General features: G+C 44.2%; 1 long non-coding RNA gene across 2 annotated transcripts in view; it reads right to left on the bottom strand.

Annotated features, from left to right (window-relative positions):
- Gm32605 overlaps positions 1–16,441 on the bottom strand; it is a 34,769-nt gene extending 18,328 nt beyond the window's left edge. Inside the window, exon 1 of one of the 2 annotated variants that reach the window (XR_872076.3) lies at positions 16,015–16,441. This is a non-coding gene — a long non-coding RNA (predicted gene, 32605). The other variant, XR_872074.2, reaches the window with a different exon arrangement.
- Between the last annotated feature and the right edge of the window lie 1,890 nt (positions 16,442–18,331).

The raw sequence follows: 18,331 nt of genomic DNA, 5'->3' as shown, positions 1-18,331 counted from the left end.
CTGGGGTTAGAACTGTTGCAACTTAAAGTTTGGAGTTTCTGGCTGGTTTGTTCCCTACTAGGCATTCAACTCAAAGCTTCGCATGACTTCTGCAACTTCAAGTTATTTATTTTAGCATGCAAAAGGCAGAGGTACTTAATGGTGTGGTCTGCGGGACACTAGAATAATTTGTTAGTAAAACCCAAAATCTTCACTACCAAAAGATGTGCACACGGAGGGTCAAGATATTGTCGTCTATTAAAATGTGAATATTCACTCCCTGTGACATAGCAGAGTCACCTGGAAAGCCTTCAATCGGTAAGAAAGATTGCTAGACCCCCCCCCACCATGAATCTTCCAATGTAAGGCTCTAAATTTGCATTTCAAGCAAGTTCCCAGGTGGCACTTTGGACCATACTTCAAGAACTTAGTGTAAGTCAAAGACCCACAGTTGGATGTGGTGCAGAGAGCAAGAGACAGCCAAAGGCTCAGCCCTAAAGGAAACATATAGACTGCACTGTCCCCCAGAGGCCCAGGGGTTGTTTCAGAAGAAGGAATGAAAAGATGCAGAAGTGGTGGGTGAAACTGTGTCTTCTGGACCCGGCAGGGCAGCTGCACACACAAATTCACAGAGGTTGTATCAGTGTGCATAAGACCTGTGCAAGTTCAAACAAGACAAATCCCAAAAGAGGTGAGGAGGTGAGTGTGAATCCAACCAGGAGCCATGGATAGCTGCTGAGAGAGGGTCAAATCTCTCTAACAGTGAGCACCCAGGTAAGTCAGCCGTGCTGTCCTAGAAGGCCACATATCCAAGAATATTCAGGCAATATAAATTGGCTTTGATGGGGTGGAGAGGGGAAGGGGGTCACAAAGTCAAGTGGGAAGGAAAGGGTGATGGAGTTAGGCAAAGGTGGGGTAGGGAAGATAAATATGGTCAAAATAGACTATGTGAGAATTGCATATGTAGACATAATATATAAAACGTATATAATATATATTACATATTATATTGATATATAATATAAATAATATATAATGACATATATGTGTGTGTATATATGTATATTTGTGTGTATTTATGTGTGTATACACATATAAATATATATAGATATATATATAGATGATATAGATAGATATAGATATAGATATAGATATAGATATAGATATAGATATAGATATAGATATAGATATAGATATAGATATAGATACAACAGTGCATCTCAGCGCTGAGATCTAGTGAGCAGAAGGTTCAGCGTGAGTTCTACAGGTCCTGGGCCACTAACATGTTTAAGATTCAGGGCTCAGAGCAGCATACGCAAAAGAACAAAGGAAACACCATTAGGCAAGAAAGTGGGGGGCAGGATGGGGAGAGTACCAACTTCTATTTACAGCTTACTATCCGGATGCTGATGCTGTCTTTACCAGATGGAAAACATCTCTCCTGGTGGGAAAGTTTAGAATATTAACATGTTTAGAGACTCTGGTGGTTTGGAAGGAAATCCCCGCCCTCGCTCCCGAACCTCCCCGCCCCCCCACGCCCCAGGCTCATAGGTAGCGGCACTATTAGGAGGTGTGGCCTTGCTGGAGTAGGCGTGGTGTTGCTGTAGTAGGCGTGGCCTTGCTGTAGTAGGTGTGGCCTTGCTGTAGTAGGTGTGGCCTTGCTGTAGTAGGTGTGGCATTGTTGGACACTGTGACCTACTGGCTTTGAGGTCTCAGAAGCTCAAATCAGGCCCAGAGTGGCTCACTGTCTCTTCCTGCTACCTGAGGATCAAGATGTAGAACTCTCAGCGACCTCTCCAGCACCGCCATGTCTGCCTGCAGGCTACCACGCTTCCCTCCATGAACTAAACTTCTGAATTGTAAGACAGCCCCCATTTAAATGTTTCCCATTAAAACAGTTGCCACGGTCATGGTGTCACTTCGCAGCAATTAAACCCTAACTAAGACAGGGACCAAGCACAGCAGTGTGTGTGTTTTTGCTTAGACAGGGAATTCTCAAGTTTAAACCAGAGAGTGATAGTAAATGCCCGCAGCCAGGGCTTAGAGAATGAGAAAGAACGGTTCTTGGGTTGTGGCAGCGTCGCTTCAACCCTTTTTCTCCTGCTCAATTTATGTTTCCTTCCGACTCTTTCTCCTCATGGCCCCTACCTCCTTATCCTTTCGCATCCTCCTGCCTGATTGCTTAGGGAGATTCTTACTTCATTCCTGAAAACACAATATTTCTAGGGGAAAAAAAAATTAAGTTCTCACAACTTTATATTTATTCTCAAAGCCTTTTGGAAATCAAAAAAGAACACCATTTAATTTTGTTGTTGTTCTTTTTAATGTAGTTTTAGCTTCCCATCTTGTTAAAAAACGGAACAGCTGCCTGACGATGGTGGAAGAAGGCATTAATCCCAGCACTTGGGAGGCAGAGGCATGTGGACCTCTGTGAGTTCAAGACCAGCCCGGTCTCTACCAGGACAGCCAGGACTACACAGAGAAACCCTATCCTCCTCACCCCCCAAATAAACAAACAAAATACCTGCATGGGCTTACAAAAAGTACACACATGCTAATTTGTCACAGTCCTCCTTTTTAGAGTCATGCGCCACCACTGCCTTTCAAAGTCATTGGCTTTTTTTTTCCACTCACTGCCCCCTCTCCTAGTCACTCCATCCCACAATCCTTCCCCCCATCTCCCTTCCCTAAAGGGGGCCTTAATTTAAGTCTGAGTTCTTGTAAAACTATCAATCTCTCCAGAAAAAAAAAAATTATTAAAGAGTTGACCCCATCCAACCCAACAGGATAAGCCCTGCAAACTGTAGAAGAGCGGAGGCTAGAGATATGGCTCTATGGTTAAGAGTGCTTGCTGCTCTCTCAGAGAACACAAGTTCAATTCCCAGCACCTGCACTAAACACCCATAACCTCTTACAGCTCCAGGAGATCCTGTGCCCTCTTCTGGCCTCTTTGGGTACACATATGCATGTGACATATACACACAGATACACATACACATAAATAGAAATAAAGCTTTAAAAATCTGACAACATAGCCAGGCAGAGGTGGCCCATGCCTTTAATCCCAGCACTCGGGAGGCAGAGGCAGGTGGATTTCTGAGTTCGAGACCAGCCTGGTCTAACAGAGTGAGTTCCAGGACAGCCAGGGCTATACAGAGAAACCCTGTCTCAAAAAAACAAACAAACAAACAAACAAAAAACTTAAAAAATTAAAAGAGAAGGAAGAGAGGGAGAAAGAGGAGGAGGAAAGGAGGAAGAGGAAGAGAAAGAGGAGGAGACAGCCATGCTACCACATCAATATCAGAAGCAGAGAGAAGTGCCCTCTTGGCTGTTAGCATTCTGTCTAAGCTCCACCCCACAGTTACCTGGCAACAGTCAGATAGGCCTGACCCACTATAAAAGGGGCTGCTTGCCCCCTCCTCCCTCTCTTACTCTTGCTTCCTGGTTGTTTCTCTCTTGCCCTCTTGGGCTCTTTCCCTCCTCCTCCCCTTCCCCCTCTCTCCATGTGCTCCTGACCATGGTTGGCCTCTATTCTTCCCATCTCTCCTCTCCTCTCCTCTCCCCTCTCCCCTTTCCTCCCCTCTCCCCTTTCCTCCCCTCTCCCCTCCCCCCTGTTCCCTCTCCCCTCTCCCTTCTCCCCTCTCCCCTTTCCCTCTCTCTGTCTCTACTACTCTCTTAACTCCCCTCCCCATGCCCTGAATAAACTCTATTCTATACTAGAATATGGTCGTGTGGCTGGTTCCTCAGGGGAAAGGGATGCCTCAGCATGGGCTCGCTGCGCTGCGGCACCCCCTCTCCCCCATACCTCACCACACCCCCATAGAGCATATCTATATCTCTCTATCTTTTTATAAATGCATCAACAGCTCCTTCGGGTCATGAATATTCAGATCATCGTTCACCTGATGTTACAATGGTGGAAACACAGAAAAGTCCTGACCTAAGTCATCATCCTTTTTAAGCCATTAATTATTACAGTACAAGGATGGCTTGGCGGAAACTATCCACGGTGCACATTTCCAAGATGGAAACCTGCCAAGGGTAGTTGTTCCGAATGATTTCTCATCTTGGCTATCCCGTCGCCAGCGTTAACCTGTCTCCATACTGCTTTGTGTGTTTACAAGATGTGTGGTTAATTTTGCTTCAACCATTCAGTGTTCCTAGAAGGTGCCAGGCAACAGCAGAGGAGGAGCCCACGGAGCACCGGCTTCTGAGGCCTCTCTGTGCAGTGACCGCAGATGCTGCCGCCAGCCTCCGGTTTTATGGCGCTGATAAAGGAAAGTAACCTGCGTAAAGCAGTTAGTTAAATGATCCGAGATGTCACTGCGGAGCACGGCAAATGCATTAGTTGGTGGGCCCATAACTGGGACACAGGATATGAAGTCTTTCGAGGTTGTTTGGCCAGCTGGTCAATCAAATAGCAAACCATTGTGGAAGCAAAAAGAAATGTCCCGTGGCCCTTCGGCTAGGTTCGCTGTGGGGGTTATTTTGTAAATGCTTTTCTCTTTTTTTCCCCCCACTTTTTCATTCGCAGCATGTATTTCCTTTCACTCCCAGCTAAAGCTTGTTCAGTGAGGACTGGGTCCTTAGGAAGTTGTCTGCACTGCAGTTTCTCTGCTTGATATTAGGAAGCGACGTCTGTACACACTTCAGAAAGCAACGTAGTTATCGAGGTGGTGGGTGGCTCACTAACAAGGAAGAGCAGGGGACTCTAGATCTACATGCTTTGCTCCTGTGACACAACTGGACATTCTGTGATCCATATTCCAAACACCTTCACAAACCCTAAAAACCTAAGTATGCTGGGGACTCAGCATCTCGACTCAAGGACTAAAGTAACGAATTTTTTTTTAGTTACAAAAGTGATGTTAAGCTATGATTTAAGGAAGGTTCTAAAGGTGAGACCTTTTTCCTGTATATAATAATCATCATAACCACAAAAGTACCATAAGGAGAGAGCTAACTCCAGTTACCCTCTGAACACCGCACACGTTCAGTGGCACATGTGGACTCCCAGATGCATACAAAAATAAAAATAAAAAGTATAGTTTCTTAAAATAAATGTAATTTAGCTAGGAAGAGGTGGCCTATGCCCTTGAGGCCAACTTTGTCTACAGAGCAAGTCCCAGGACAACCAAGGCTACACAGAGAAACCCTGTCTCAAAAAAAGAAAAAAGGAAAAAAGAGAGAAGACAGAGAGACAGAGAGAGAAAGGAAGGGAAAAAAAGAAGCAAAACTTTACATTTTCTTAAAGAATGTATACATATCACCTAAGACAATGTTCAAATGTTATAAGATTAAAGTGTAAATTTGACTATCTTTGAGAATGAACAAATTCTTGCTTGTGGAAAAGCTTAGAAAAATATTACTTACTATGGCAAAGGACTAGCTTGATTAAGTCCATCCAACTAAAATAAAGGTGTAGATGAAATGTGTGACTTTATGTGTGAACAAAGAATGCACAAGCACACAAGGTTTAAAAAGAAAAGAAGGAAGGAAAAGGAAAAAAGGGAAAAAATTGATGTAAGAAGGCTCTAAAACAATGTTTCTCAGCACGTGGGTCGGGACCCCTTCAGGGTGGAGAAACACTATCACAGAGGAACACATCAGATAGCTTACATATCATTCATATATATATATATATATATATTACAATTCATAACAGCAGAAGAATTATAGTTATGGAATAGCAACAAAAATAACTTTATGGTTGGGGGTCACCCCAACATGAGGAACTGTATTCAAGGGTCACAGCATTAGGAAGGCTGAGAAGCTCTGCTCTGAAATATCAAAAAATTTCTGTGTGCACGGTAGCAGAGCCCTCCCAGTGGAAGGCATTGTTTGCCAAGATCTGTTCTCCTGTACTTCAGCAAGAGGCATTAGTTTCAAGCAGGTAGGAGTTTGCAGTGGATAAATCTAACTTGCTAAAGTAAATTCTACCCTTTGAGTTGTAAAAATGCCAGGAACTCTTCACATTCGGGAAGTGCCTTTCCGAGTTTCTGAAGTCACAGGAGAAAGCAGGACACCATGGGCATCTTCTAATGTTAGCAGGACGCTGTGGGCACAGACACACTCAATGTATTTCATGAGGCGCCAAGAAGCTTTCCCAAGGGTAGCTCACAGGACATTTGAATCCCCCAGGGTGTCCTTGAATGGGCCTTATGACATCTATAGCTCAGGCAGAACTAGGAAAAGCTAGGACAAAAATAATCCTAGAAACAGGACCATAGCACCCTGAGTGGCTTGATCCCCAGGGGTAAGTGCTATGCTGTGCAGGGGTCCTAGAGGTCCTAGGGGTGGGAGGAGCCTTCTCATAGGGTCATTGTCCTTTGGTCCTCCCTTCTGTTACATTGTCCCTTCACCCTGTCTTTGGAAGGGCCAGGGGCATTCTCCCACCCACTGACAGGCTATACAGTAATTCTGCAATTTTCGTCACTCTCACTTGGGTTAAATTTGGACTGTTTCTCTAGCAGTACATATGTAACCCTCTGTGGATTCTTTGTATTGATGGCTAGGTCATTTGTGTTGGGATGGTTTTATCTATGTGTGTACTAAAGACAGGAATGGCTTAGTCTCCAGCCTGTGATGGAATCAGGAAAGGATGGAACCTTTCCGGGGCAGGCCCACAGGAAGGAGGGAGTCACTGGGGTCATGTCCTAAAAGAGGGATTCTGGGAACCCAGTCTCTCTCCTCTTTTGGTCTCTCCCTTCCTTTCTTTCTTCTCTCTCTCTCTCTCTCTCTCTCTCTCTCTCTCTCTCTCTCTCTCTCTCTCTCTCTCTTTTCCAGTCTGGCCTCGAACTCAGAGATCCACCTACCTCTGTCTCCTAACTGCTGGGATTAAAGGAGTGCGCCACCACTGCCCGGCTCCTTTCCTCCTTTTACTTCCTGGTTATGAGTACGATCCTGTACCACATCGTTCATCCTAACATCCACCCTTATCAAAGCTCCCAAAACCTCAGGGGTAACATCATTAACAGTTGTGTGTGTGGGGGCGCATGTATGCGTGTGTGTGTGTGTGTGTGTGTGTGTGTCTGTGTGTGTCTGTGCCTGTGTCTATGTGTCTGTGTGCGTGCTCAGCAACACCACAGAACACACGTGGAGGTCATAGGACAACTTGAGAAAGTCATGTCTCTCCTTCCACAGTGTGGGTTCCAAAGCAAGAATTCAGGCCATCAAGCTTAGCCACCGTGCCTGTACCCATGGGAGCATCTCATCAAGATGAATAGCTGTGATTTTGCTATGTACTATATAATACACTAATAAAAATAAACAAAAATTCTTTGGAGGTTCCAATTGTTTCTAAGAGTTTTAAAGCATCCAGAAAACAACAATAACAACAAAAACCGAGAGGCATTCTTTCTGGGAAAAACAGGGCAGGTTTTACTCTTCTGTGATGCCGGAGATGGAAGTAAGACAAGACAGTGTTGCTAGACAAGTGCTTTACCCACAAAGCCACACTTGCAGAATTGAGAAAGAGCACTTCTCACAGGCCTGTTGTCCTGTAGTTCTCCCTCCCCTTACTTTGGTTATCAGCCTTTAGAAGGGTCAGGGGCATTCTCCTGCCGGCCCACCCACTGACCATCCTAATCTACTTCCCCAGTGGACCAATCAGGGTGAGGTCATGAGTCTTATTGCTGAAGGAAGTTCTGCATTATCAGGCTGGGAGTCTGCCCTTCTAAGAAACCGGCCTGACAACAAGCGATTTAACACTAATACACTGGCCTCCATATTTTTTTTAATGTATAATAACTGTGGCTCCTTTCCTGTGACTCTAACCCAGGCTTTTTTCTCCTTTTTTTTTTTTTTCTTCAATCTTTGGACTTTGTTTGCCAAGCTGTTCAAGTGGAAAGATGAATTCTGGGAACCCTCCTAGTCGATAAACTTTCATTAGATCATCTCTGCTGGTGTCGAACTATAATTATTGTGTTTTCGTCGCACTGTGTAAACACATTAAATTGAGAAAGTTATTTCTGGCCCCAATCGATGGGAGTAAACAGAGATTTATAGAGAGGAGTAAATATTTTTAATGAAAGAGCCACCGGCCTTACTTGGTATGCCATTGAATGGACTAACAAACGAATAGCATGTTACAAACATGTAAGCATGAGCTTCCTCTCTGTTTCCCAGCTTCTGTCAATCTGCATTTGACTTGTTTCCCCTGTGGTTATGCCCTTATCCCCTATCTTAACTTCCAAGAGCACTTTGCATTCTTTGGGCACTCTCAGAATCCTGGCAGGTAGCGTGGATTGACACACACAGCAGCTGTTCCATTTCTAACAGAGATCAAGACAAAAAAAGCAATATTTCTCTTAGACTTTCTTAGAACTAGGGCTCTGGATTAACTAGGTGCAATCTTGTGGCATTTCACTTGGGAGTGCGCGGTTAAATACAGGAGAGAAAATGAAAGACCTTGTCATGGTGACACACACACCCAACCATAAAATTACTTTCATTGATAACTCATAACTGTAATTTTGCTACTGTTACGAAGCATAGTATAAATATCTGATATACAGGATGGTCATAGGTGACTCCTGGAAAAGGGTCATTTGACACCGCCCCCTAAAGGGGTTTGACCCTGGTGTAAATAGAGCTGAATCAGGCTGCAGCACAATGGTTCTGGAGCCCTGCCCCCAAGCAATGGTCCTGACTGAGCAGGTGACTTCCTAAACTGTAGCAGCTTTGGGAGTTAACCTGGTATATTAACTGCTTTCCCTGTTGCTGTTGTGAGAATATCTGACAAGGGCAAGTTAAGGGAGAAAGGGCTTATTTTTAGCTCTCGGTTCAAGGATGGGGTCGGTCATGATGGAGAAATAGCAAGAGGAACCCGAGGCAGCTGGTCATGTCGCATCGCCAGTCAGAAAACAGAGAGTGGCGAAGATTTGTGTGTGACTCACTTTCCCTTTCATTCAGTCCAGAACCTCAGGATGGCTTCTCGCCTCAATTAACCCAATCTTGATAATTCCTCACAGGTACTCCTGGATGCTTATCTCCAGCTGACTCTAGATCCTGTCAAGTAAATAGCATTAACCTTCACACCTGGGCAGGACAGCCAGGTGGGCGGCTCACACCTCAGCTCTCGGTCCCCAAAGGTTCTACAAGCCATTGTAAATTCCACAGGACCACCTTTTCTGTTTCTGCTGTCCCGACAGTTGATTCTGTCCTCTCAATAATGAGCAAGTCTTCTACTTAAGACATTGCCCATACCGTAGGATACTGTGTTGGTTACACTGTCAACATGACACAACCAGGAAGAGAGTCTTAATGAGGAATTGTCTACGTCAGCCTGTGGGGGTGTTTGTGGGGCACTTGTTGTTGCTGATGATGATGAAGACCCAGCCCACCAAAGGTGGCATCATTCCCTAAGCAGGGACTCCTGAACGTTTCAAGAGAGGAGAAAGTTAGCTGAAAGCTCTCCACTGGCGATGTGACTAGCTCCTTACTTCCCCAAAACAATAGGCTGTATCTTGAAGACGATGGTGGGCGGGAACAGGACCTTCTCCCTCTCTATGTTGCTTTTTTTTTTTTTTGGTCATGATGTTTTATCACAGCAACAGAACGGAAACTAGAACAGATTCTATATTTACTCTCTCTCTCTTTTCTATAACACAATTTCAGTGCATATAGCTGGCATCGTTTAATGGTCTGGTGACATAATTCCACTTCCATCTAAGCTTAGAAAATACCTTATCCGAAGTTGATACATCGGTCTGGAGCTGGCACTTGTTCCTGGCGTAAGGTTTGAGGTGCTCTGACTGCCTGGGGGATCGACTGAACAGACAGACCCTTTTCTGATCACAGCACCCTGCACCCCAGGCAAGCAAAATGACCTTGCATTTATTCAAAGCTTTTAGAATTTTAAAAGTGCTTTCGGATACATCTCCACCATTATCATTCGCAATTGAAGAGCCAAAAAGGAAAGAACTATCCACATTAAAAATGAAAGAACTAAACTTCAAAGGAACAGATAGTTTGTTTGCTGTGTTGGAGATAAAAGGCAGAGGCAAGTCTAGGACCTGGAGCATCTACAGCTGCCCCAGCTCTCCTCCTGGAGAATGTCTCCAAGGCATACTCACGACGCTCTATTGAAAATCCCCCTGCATACACAGGACCCTATGTCACCTCTCGTGATTCCTTTTTCTTTAAGAATAGATCCTCGGTTTCATTGGGAACTCTTCCAAGTATGAGCTTGTATCTCACATTCTCTTAAAGATAGGTAGGGCTATACTCCCAACAAGGATGTATAGGTTAAAGTGTTAGATGGGACCTCCTGAGAAGGTGCGAGGAAGTAAAGAGCTGAGCTGGAAGAGTACTTCTTTGAACCTTCTATTTTTCTTCCTTTATGCTGCTCGGAATGCAGAAGCCATGGCCAAAGCCCTTAGCCATAGTAAAGCAGGAGGCAACCTAGAGACTTAACCTCCCATCCTAAGGAAAGAGTGGCAAGCAAACAAACAGGAGGGATTTGATTCCAAGACGTTACAGAGATATAATGCTAGTCCTAGTGCTAGTCCTGGGATTGCTGCCTCCAGACATTTTTTTCCCCATGTGAGAAGTATCTATTTTATTTAAGCATGGTTATTTGGTGTTTCCCATTATACGTGGCAAATTTTAACCCAATGGATGTACCTCTGTCCCCAAGTTATGTCTATTTTAATGTCATGCTTTTAAAAAGTAAATACTAGCATTAATGACTAATCAAAGAATAGAAGGATGATCTCAAGTAGTCCTTAGTTCATGATCAACTTCTGAAACCCCTGTCAGATCCACATTTTGAAGGCTAAAGCTTGACTTTAGTCTCTGTCTCTTAAGTCACATGGCCTCTCAAACTGCATACAGAAGGTACTTGGCAGCCTAGGCAGCCATGTGCAAAAATCAGATGGGCAGGTTCTTACCTGTGATCCATAAGCTCCATGGCAACGCACCTAGGCCCACCCAGACCCAATGTCGGACACAACACGGGTTGAAGCCCATTCTTTTGTGGCCCCTGGGATCTGCTCAGATCCCTGGCTATGGACTGGCAGAGTTTCTTGGAGTTCTAAGGTGCCTGATACAAAGCTGCTAGATTGACGATGAAGCATCTTTGCCAAAACTTGGCAGAGGCAATGAGCCTCTCTCATCGGATGCTCTGGATTCCCCACTGTATTGGTCCAGTGGTTTTCTCAGCCCACATATCTATCAGCTCATGGGAGATTCATAACTCATTCTGTGCCATGCATCCCTTTGGCAGTCTGGCAGTGCCCTACCAGGAAAAATAAATGTTTTTATCTGCAAAAATAAGACACTTGAGATTGCAAACCAATTATATTGAAATACAGCCTTCAAAATATCTTTGGAATGTATTATAATAATGTTCTTTTTTTAATATTAAGACATTCAATTTCAAGATGTCATGGTATGTCTAATAATTACCATGATCTTAAAGTAGAAGTAGAGATAAATGATATTTTGAGGCACATAATGCCTATCATATAAAAGAAAAATGCCCGTGATTCCTACTAAAGATAGAATCAGAGAAAAACTTAATTCTGCTGTGGTTTGGAGTCAACATTTTTAATGGGAGGAAATTCTAAATTTCAAGCAGGGATTATGAAAATAAATGTGATAATTTTTTTCCCTCCTTGATCTTCTGGACCTCTCAACTCTACATACAGATTGAATGACTCCCAAGTTAAGACCTCTGCTTAAATTATCAAAGAATCCCCACGTTGCCTGCGCTCCATTAGGGACCTCATAGACATTCTGTCTGGGACATAATTAGATGCCAAGCCAGACTGGACCTCAGTTTAGCATCTTTCAGAGTATAGAGATCTAGCAAAAGCTAACATGTAATGAATGTCCGATTCCAGTTGCTGTCATCCAGAAAGGCCTGTGCGAGTGACCTGAACAGGAGACAGGGCACAATAACACAGCTATAGGCCAGAGTCCCTGCTAAAGAACAAATGAAAAGCGGCTGTGCTGGTTCATGCCTGTAACTCAAGTTCTCAAGAAGCCGAGGCAGAGGAATTGCCATGAGTTTGAGGCCAGCCTGATCTACGAGGTGAGACCCTGTCTCAGAACAAGTAGAAGAACAGAAGAAGAAATGATCACCATGAACATCTTCTTAGCAGAGAAACGAGAGCCGGGAGAACGGCCATGTATTGACCCTGCATATATTACATTTTGACCAGTCTGGAGATAAAAGGTTTTAGTCTCAAAAGCCCTGTCTAGGACATCTCTCTCAACACTAAAATCCAATATGAGACTAAAAAATAATAAAAAGCAAATCCCTTTGAAAACACCCCATTAACCTTAAGTTCTAAGTTCTCCCCAAAATCCAATTTGGTGGAAGACATTCATACAATAAAACAATGCTTGATAAGAAGAATTTAAGGAGATAGGCCTGCTGTCGTTATCTACTATTAAAGACGCAAGCACAAATAAGATGAATTCCTCACAAGAATATGTTTTGAATTGTTTTCATAGATGTTAAAAGACAGCCTGATAGTTATTCCTAATGACAGGCCATAGCCCAGCCTAGGAACCATCTAAAAAGCCTATCTTCAAGTCAGATCAGTGAAATTAAGGAAATTCATCCTGAATTACACTGAAACACACTTTCAAATTCAAGGTTAAGATTATCTCTCCACAGAGAGATGCATTCTAAGCCCGAGCATGGTGATAAATACTTAGCCCTTGGAAGAGAGAGGCAGAAGGATCCAGCTATCAACCCAGCCTCGGCTACGTGAGATCCTAGCATAAGCAAAACCAAACCAAAGGGTACATAGTATTGAGGCAGTTTACAATCAGAATCTTCAGCAAAGGATATAGAAATCATATAGAAGGTTTATAATGCAACTCTGAATGCATATTATACCAGAGTTAGTGGGGGAAAGGGGCTGCTTTAAAACCTTCGCTCTGCACATATTTGGTTGTGTGAAGCTGGGTAAGTCACTTAGTCTCGCTGATCTTCTTCCATGGGAATTGAACCTGTATCGATTCTCTTCTTTTTAACGATTCATATATCTTTATTTTATGTACATTGATGTGTGTCTGCATGCATGTCTGTGTGAGGGCATCAGATCTCTTGGAACTGGAGTTACAGACAGTTGTGAGCTGCTATGTGGATGCAGGGAATTGAACCCGGGTCCTCTGGAAGAGCAGACAGTGCTCTTAACCACTGAGCCATCTCTCCAGACCCCCAATTTTCTTATTACAAGAGTTTAAAGAAATGACTATACAGTACCTGATATACACAAAGTTCTTTGCCTTTTGTCATCGAAGAATCCTTATAAGGACTAGACATGATAAGCCCTACCAAGTTCCTGGCATTGTGTACTTAAAAAACGGGGGCATTAGAAATAGCAGCATCAATATTGATTGACATCTAATAATATCAGACATTATGCATAAATATAATGCTGTCTTTAGTACCTGGGTATTGGTTCTGGATTTCAGTATCAGCGTCACTCCAGTGTGGTTTGAAGAGCCTGTCTTAAAAATGCTGTTGCTCCGAGAAACTCCTTTCCTTGAGAAAGTAAGAGGCCTGGGGTGTAGCTCAAGGGTTGAGAATGCCCTTAAGCACATATGTGTGAGCCACAGATTCAAGCCTCACCACTACCAGGAAGAAAGGGATGGGAAAAAGGAAGTAATGAGGGCTGGGAACCAACATATTTCCTTAGGCACATGGTGAATCTTAAAAATGGAGCCTACGTCAGCGTTTGCATGGCCGTGCGGCCACAGTTCCAGTCCTCAACATTCATGGCCTTGCAATTTTTCACCTGGTATTATCACTGCCTTTCTTTGATCCTTGTCACCAGACTGGATTCTTATAATAAGAGGACATTAAGACGGGTACTTCTGCGCCTTCGTTAGGTTCACTAGAAAAGATTCAAGAGGGAGCCAGAGAAGTTAAGAGCAGTTCAGAGCGCCTTCAGTTCTTCTAGCCTTCAGTTCTTCTAGAGAGGCAACTTCCGTTCTGGTTCTTCCAGAGACAGAACTTCCGTTCCCAGCTCCCACCCCCATCAGGAGGCTCCTAACGTCTAGTAATTCAAGCTTTGGGAGATCTGATGCCCTATTCTGGCCCCCATGGGCACCCTTCTACGTGTGGCAGAAATGTACGCAGACATACGTACACGTACATAAAAATGAAACAATTTTTAAAAAGTAAATCAAAGATTCAGCAATTTGTAATGAAGGAAAAAACAAAAAAACAAAAACAAAAACAAAAAAAAACCTCTTCCATAAAACCCGTTAAGGAGAACGTCAGGGCTGAGAGCTCCAGCTCGCGCTAGTCCCAGGGATGGAGAGTGTCCTAGAAGCCAGTCGTAACTCAGCCACCAACTGTAAGACATGCCCTAGTTTCCACGCCCACCACAGAAACTCCAAGCTAGCTATCTCACGGCAGCCAGAAGCATTATAAGCAATGATCTCAGTTACCATTAACTAAATGCTTAGCACATGTCAGATATCTGTCACAAAATATCACTATGTCTTATGACAATCATGGAAAGACGGCATCGCCATCTCCAACCAGCAACTTTTAAGTTAAACTTGGGTTCACACACACACACACACACACACACACACACACACACACACACACTCACACACTCTCACACAGAGTTAGCCATGGATAATAGAGCTGGTGGTGGTAAGGAAAGAGAAGCTAAACCAGAACATAAACGATGGCCACCTGAGTGACAGAAAAGCCCTGGATACCTGGAAGAGTAAGAGCGTAAGGGCAGCTGTGGGGAAGCTAAGCTTTCCTCTGAGCTAGTGCAGACTAGGCTGCAGCCAGAACAAACGCCAACTCCCCATTCCCCTCCTCCCACTTAGGTACACACACTAACAAGCGACCTGGATAAAGAAGACAGATCTATCCATGAGCAGAAGTGCCCATTAGACCCAAGCATCAACTCAGAGTTAAGTGTCACTGTCGGCTGGGCACCAACTCAACGGTTCCAGGCACAGGCAATATGCATGCACACTTTACAAAGCGTACCCTCTGGTCTGAGGTAATCAGGCCTGTCCTGCAAAGGTCATCTACACAGGATGGGGCTGTATAGTCTCCTTTCCAGGAAAGACGCATGCCTAGGACTTGAACACATTTAAATACCAGCTTTTATTGAGATACAATAGAGAAACAAAGAAGGAACAGAAGAGGTCGAGATCCAAGAAACTTAGGGCACCCGTGAAGTTTCTCATTAGAATCTTACCTCCTCTTGGGACTAAAGAAGGAGCTCCTTTGATAAAAGGCTTGCCTAATGTGCTCAGAGCTGCAGGTTCAAATCCCAGCCCCACATGAACTCAGTGAGGTGGCCTCTAATGCCTCTAATCCAAACTCTTGGGAGATAGAGGTAAGAGGATCACAAGTTCAAAGTCATTATCAGCCACAAAGTGAATTTGAGACTGGCCTGGAACGCACAAGACCAGGTCATCTCAAGAGAGACGGGGAGGGGGAGGGGCAGGGGGAGGAGGGCAGAGAAAAGAAAGAGAGGAAAAAAAAAAACTCAACTTACCTCCTCTTGCCTTTTACCTCATCTCTTCCTGGTACATTTCCTCTCTCCCTCTATCTGGTAGACCCAAAGTTCTGCAGCAGTGACCTCCGGAACACCCACCATCCATAGCACACCTCTTTATACTTCTCGGCCCTCCCTCTCTACCCTTCCTCATCAGAAGTCCCTTTCCTTCCGCTTAAGTATGAAAAAAGCAACCTGACTGAACTGACCTATACCAACTATAAATGAAAGGTTTCCTACTTCTGGGAACTCACTGGATGAAGATCCAGTAGGAACTGTGAATTATGGGGAAAACTCCTCCGAGCCAGCATCTCCCTCCGTCACACATTTGAGCAGCTCCTAAAGAAGTCTCACTAAGTACATAGGTAGGTAGATAGGCAGGCAAGCAGACAGACAGACAGACAGATAGCTCAATAAGCTCCTACTCTCTCCTGCTGGAGAAAAACAAAACAAAAGAAACAAAAATCAAAAGCAAAAAACAAAGAACCAGAAACCTAGGATTTTCTCCATAGACAAAAGGAGCGATTATGTAGCCCACCTCTGCAGGAAGTGTTAGAAATCAGAACACAGTGACAGTGGAAAGCAGAGGCCAGCTCTACTAAAAGTGAAGCTATTCCCACTCAGCTCTGGGCGTCGCCTCTGGCATCGTCTGCGGAGGATTGGATTCTAGCTGCTGAAACTGCTTGGTCCAGGCAAGAATCTGATGTAGAAAGAGAACAACACTGCCTGATTCCTCCTTTCGAAGGGGAGGGGGTGAGCAGAAACCACCTCTCCACACGAGAACCACTTCTCAGCCTTTTAATTTTTGCAGAAAAACACAGCTCCCCAACACATGCACACACACAAACACACACGCACGCACGTGCGCACACTTGCACACATGTGCACTACATAACAGCTTCAAGAACCTTCAAGCAGGTCTCCAGAGACATTTCCTGCTCTTCTTCAATTTATTGTTCCGTTTCTTGGCTTTGTCATAGAAAATCAACACAACGACGCTCACTCGTGACGCCGAACCGTTTACAGTGCACACGGCCTCATTACGCAACACAGTGACCACAGAGGCGCACATATACGGCTGATTCTATAGTCAACACCTGAACCCTGAACTCTGCTCACAGGTATCCCCACTCCGTCCGTCCCTTGTTGTTGACACTGCGTGATCACGTGCAACTTTTTAAGAATCAGGGAAACTGGTAGCAGGCTGAGTTCTAGCCCAGACTTCTTAACTGAAATTAGCTGCATGGTTCTGCTCAGTCTCCTCCGCCTCTTTCCTTCTCAGTTTCCTGGAACATAAGATGAAGTTATTGAACCAGAAGGCTCTCTAGTTCATCCTCCGACTCTAGATCTCAGAATGTTAGGATAATGTTAATGCTGCAGCTTCCCCAGCATTATTAATAAGATCTTTGAAAACTTACACAACCTAAAAAAAAAAAATGGTTATACAAGCTAGTTGTGCTAGCCTCTCTTGCACCAGACTCCATAGTTATCCTAAGTGGTTTGCAATCATGGTATGGTTTTGTCTTCCAAACAAGAGAAGCACCGCTGAAGTAGATACTGCCATCCTGTATTGCACAAAGAGAAACTGAGGCTGAGGGTTCCCACTCAACGGAGCTGGAATTTAAATAGCTGGGCCCTATTCTGTTTGTGTTCTCCAACTTTAAATATATATTTGTTTTTATTATTCTTAATTATGTGTGTGTGCCTGAGAGTGAGAGGGTATGTGAGTAAAGGTATGTCTGTGTGTGTCTGTGTGAGGGTACGTGCATGAGGGTATGTGTGTGTGTGTGTGTGTGTGTGTGTATGTGTGTGTGTATGAAGATGTATGTATATGTGTGTGCATATGAGTGTGCATTTGAGTGTATGAGTGTGTATGCATGTATATGAAGGTGTGTGTATAAGGGTATGTGTGTATGAGGGAGTATGCATAAGGGGGTATTATGTGAAAATGTGCATGATGGTACATGTGTGCATGTATAAGGGTGTGTGCATATATGTGTGTCTGTGTCTGTGTGTGTGTGAAGGTATGTGTGTGTCTGTATGTATGTGAGGATATGTGTCTCTGTGTGTCTGTGTATGTTTCTGTGTGTATGAGAGTATGTGTGTCTGTGTGTGTGTCTCTCTGTGTGTGAGGGTATGTGTGTCTGTGTGTGTGTGTGTGTTTCATCTTCAGGTTTCTCTTCATTTTCTCTCTTCTAATCTCTTCCTCCTTCAGCTAAACTTCCTAATCAATCGATTTTTTAAAATAATCTCTTTCTCATGAAATAAAAACGTAAACGGTTACCGATATTTCTGTTACTAAAATGAATTGGCTATTTTAATCCCTGATGAATTGAAGTTTTCCAATTTGTTCTGAAAGTCAAGGATCTTATAGAAATATCCCGGAATGATTTATCATGTATGCGCAGAGGCGTCAGTATAGTGTGGTGTGTGGGCTTTGGGTCTGAGCAGATGGTGTCACATTGCAGCGGCTGCTGGGAGCTCCGAGCCTGGGGCTCAGTTAGCAAACTTCGAGTTAATGGGTCGGTGTGCACCATAGCACCTGGCTCTTTACGTAAGTGTGGGAGATGGGACTCGGGTCCTCATCCTTGTGTGCCAAGAAGAAGGCACTTCACCAGCTGAGCCGTCTTCCCACCCCAGAGAAGGTTCATCTTCATCACACCCTTGAGGAGACTTAGAATCACCATGGAAACACATCCCTGGGTATAACTAGAAGGGTTTGCAGAGAGGTTTAATTGAGGAGGAAAGACCCACTCTGCATGTGGATGGTACTATTCCATGGACCAGGGTCCTGGACTGAAGAAGGAGGAGAAAGTGAGCGGCAACCAGTTCCAGCTCGCTGCTTCCCAGCCTCA

Source organism: Mus musculus, chromosome 10 (assembly GCF_000001635.26).
Source record: "Mus musculus strain C57BL/6J chromosome 10, GRCm38.p6 C57BL/6J".
NCBI lineage: Eukaryota > Metazoa > Chordata > Mammalia > Rodentia > Muridae > Mus > Mus musculus.
The sequence above is the reverse complement of the archived record's forward strand: the minus strand, read 5'-3'. Positions and strand labels throughout refer to the sequence as shown.